This window comes from Chrysochloris asiatica, unplaced genomic scaffold (assembly GCF_000296735.1).
Source record: "Chrysochloris asiatica unplaced genomic scaffold, ChrAsi1.0 scaffold00462, whole genome shotgun sequence".
Classification (NCBI taxonomy): Eukaryota; Metazoa; Chordata; class Mammalia; order Afrosoricida; family Chrysochloridae; genus Chrysochloris; species Chrysochloris asiatica.
Genome location: NW_006408980.1, coordinates 698,847 through 702,908, shown reverse-complemented (window position 1 = coordinate 702,908; position 4,062 = coordinate 698,847). Strand labels below are relative to the sequence as shown.

General features: G+C 38.0%; 1 pseudogene; it reads left to right on the top strand.

Annotated features, from left to right (window-relative positions):
- Window positions 1–1,688: 1,688 nt before the first annotated feature.
- Window positions 1,689–2,264, top strand: LOC102837577 (annotated as a pseudogene).
- Window positions 2,265–4,062: the final 1,798 nt, after the last annotated feature.

The window sequence follows — 4,062 nt, the reverse complement described above, 5'->3', positions numbered from 1 at the left end:
CGGTAGTGAGGTTGGCCCAGGATCGAACATTGTTTCGTTCTGCTGTGCATGGGGTCGCTATGAGTCGGTTCCGACTCGATGGCACATGACAACAACATACCCACCTGAAGTGATCATTTATTTTTAAATGGCAAAAGCTTTACTCGTGTACTTGAACGTATCTTAGTCTTCTACTGATTTTTCTCTGAAAACAACCAGAATGACTGTTTTAAAAGAATGATTCTCTAATAATGATGGTTTTTTCACTCTGGGAATATTTGGAAATGTCTGGAGACATTGTGGGTTATGATTTGTAGGAAGTTACTGGCATTGAGTCAATAGAGGTTAGAAATGCTTCTAGACACTCTGTAATTCACAGGCTCAAACTCCAGAAATAATTAAGTGCGCTGTGCCAAATCACATTTCAAGGTTTTATTTTGAAATATTAGTCAAACAGTTTTTTTTTTTTTTTTTAATTTCCACTATCTTTCCATTTCACATTTAATAAAATCAGCATCTTTGAATTTAATAGCTTATAATGGCTCAAAACTGTAGTCAGATGCAGAACTAGGAATATCATTAAGAACATTAGGTAAACCTTGACTGAAAGCAGAGGATATCAAAAATATAGTTGTTGTTCTTAAATAATGTCTAGTCTGTTCTGACAGTTACACTGTACAAGGTTTCTAAATCACTGCCAGACAGTTTGTCGTACTCTAATAGCTTACATGTTGCTGTTATGCCATAAAATATGTCTCCTGCATTTTAAATACCATCATGGTCACCTATGGTGGACAGGTGTCAGATAAGCTTCCAGACTAACTAGAAAGAAAGGAAGCAGGCTATTTCCAAATGTTTGTCCACTGAAGTCTTAATAAATGGCAGTGGAACACTATAAGATACACCAGAATATGTAATACTAAAATATTATAAATAACACTAGAATATTGTTAGATATAATGCCAGAGATGAACCCTTCAGATTGGAGGGCACTCAAAATATAACTGGGGAAGAGTTGCCACTTCGAAATAGAGTTCTCTGTGATGACAAGTATGGAGTAATGCCTTTGGAGACCTTCATTGCCTTATGGGGCACAACATGAAATGAGCAGAAGGAACTATAAATGTCCTTTAATAATTGAGACATAGAATTTAAAAATTGTGAATCTAGTATTTTGGGAAGTTGTCAAAGTGAAATGGAATGTATAAGTATTGATATATTAGGCATTAGGGAGCTGAAATGGACTGGTATTCGCCATTTTAAATCTGACAATCACATGGATAATATGCCAGGATGACAAAGAAGAATGGCATTCATTATCAAAAATAACATTTCAAGATTTACCTTGAAGTACTATGCTGTCTGTGATAGGATACTATCCATAGGCCTACAAGGATTATCAATTAATAACACTATTACTCAAATTTAAACAACAACAACTAATGATGAAGTTTAAGAATTCTATAAACTTTTTCAATTTGAAAATGATCAAACATGCAAAACAATATGTATTGAGAATTTCCCCCCAGCTTTTTGGGTGGTGGCCACCGCTGGGTTCTGGATCCCAGTCCACTGAGTGCAAGAAGGCGTGGGCAGCAGTCTCAGCACCCGGCGCCCCACAGCCTACAGCTGCGTGCCCACCCACCTGCTGTCCCCATAGCTTCTCGCCTTAGCACGCGTCCACCACCACCTCCCTGAGAGTGACTCAGATGGAGACAATCAAGTGTGTGGAGGTGGAAGATGGAGCTGTAGGTAAAACTTAACCATTGATCAGTTACACAACCAATGCATTTCCTGGAGAATACATCACCACAGTCTTTGACAACTACTCTGCTCATTTTATGGTAGACGGAAAACTCGTGAATCTGCGTTTATGGGATACAGCTGGACAAGAAGATTACAGCCAATTACGCCCCCTGTCCTATCCGCAAACAGACTTGTTCTTAATTTGCTTTTCCTTGGTGAGGCTTGCATCCTTTGAAAATGTCCTAGCAAAGTAGTACCCTGAGGGGCAACACCATTGTCCCAACACTCCTGTCATCCTTTTGGGAACCAAACTGGATCTGAGAGATAATAAAGATACAATCAAGAAACTGAAGGGAAGAAGCTGACTCCCATCACATACCCCTAGGGCTTAGCGATGGCCAAGGAGTTCCGTGCTGTCAAATGCCTGAAGTGTTCTGCGCTCAAGCAGAGATTCCTCAGGACAGTGTTGGACAAAGCCATAAGAGCCGTGCTCTGCCCATCCTGTCAAGAAGAGGAAAACAAAATGCCTACTGCTATAAAAGAGCAGAATTCCTCGTCCTCTCACCATCACCCCCACCGCCCCTAGACCCTTTGTAAGCTTTGCTCAAAAACGGTTGAGCCTTTGCACTCAATGCCAAGTTTTTGTTACAGAATAGTTTTTCCATAAAAACCACTTTGAACCAATTAGTCATTTCAAGGTTTGGTTGAATGTAAGAGTCTGAACTCTCGATAAAACCTAAGCTTGAAAATAAGCCTTTAATATTAAAGCCTGATTTTTCCAAAGCCTCGACTGTTCCTCAGATTGAGTTGCCAAAATACCCTGTGAATTAAATTGCATTGTTGTGCTAGCTACTAAGTACTAAACTGTTTGGAAGACCTTTGTCTTTAAAGAACTGTAGCTTCTGATTTCGGGAAATGTAGCCACTTCCTAACTGGTTCTCAGACATGTTGTAAAGCAGTACACACAGCTTCCGTAATAAAACGTTGCGATCTAACATACCCAATAATTGACCAGCCTATGTTCACGACGTAACCTGTGTCCCAATGGAGTCAGTGTTAACACTCAACCTTTGGATCAATTGTGTTTATTTTTTGTAGTGAGATTTTTAAAAACCACTCATTTGTTAGCTTTTGCTGAGATTTTGAACAGAGAACTTGTCTACTCATTCCATTGGGAAGTATTCTTCTGCAGTGGAGAGTGGGAAACACATGATGTGATCAAAGAAAGTATTTTGAAAAGGTTTGAAGTGGCGATTGATTGACACTACATTATACACAGAATCATATTTTTTATTCAGAACCTTAATAAATCTTTCCCAAGGTTTATTATTGTGTTTATTATTGTGTCAGTACACTAGACACAAAAGGTCGGTGTTATTAGTGACTTTGCCCGGCTTCTCTTTCTCCCACCTGCCAGCCCACTTCCACAAACCAGCATTTAATTCATTTTTGATTGGCCATTCCCATAGATGCTTAACTTAGTGGGGTTTTTTTCTCATAGAATCTCTTCTTCATGAACAATACGTTTCCTTGTATCATAAAACATTTCTGATAATGCAGAAGTGTGTTTGTTTCCTAGAGAAGCTTGTGCTATCTGTTTCCACATTGCTTTATTCAGCATTACTTAAGTACTTTCTTTAATTTTCAAGTAAGTAGCTGTAAAGATCACGTGTTGCTGCTTTACAGTTTTTAAAATATTTTTGATACCCTTCACCTATGATTTTTTTTTTAACATCACCATTTTGCCACACTACCAACACTGTAACTTGACTAATAATGACCCACTGTTGTGCCTCACCTACATGGACACATGATTCCTATTGTTGCTTTTCCTAAAAAAGGTTCCTTTGAGTCCTGAGGTTCTGAAAACTTAGTGCTAACCATGTTCTGTACACCTTACACCTTTCAAGCACTAGAACAAAAGTTTTCAATTGACAGTTGCAGAATTGTGGGATGTTTTTACATTGATCTTTTGCTAATGCACATAGCACTATGTTTTGCATGTATGATGGAATAAATTCTTGAATGATTAAAAAGAAAGGTGTATTGATAATTACTGGCAATTGTAACTCAAAGTTTAGAAAATAAATGAAGAAGGATCCATAGTTGGAAAATATGGTCTTGGTGAAAGAAATTATACTGGAGAGTGCATGATACAATTTTGCAAGGTCAATGATGTATTCATTGAAAATATTTTTTAAACAATATGAAACACTATTGTACACCTGGACCTTACTAGATACAATACACAGAAATAAAATTGACTAAATTTGTGGATAGCATTGATGGAAGAGCCCCATATCATCAGCCAAAACAAGGCCAGTGGAAGGTTGTAGA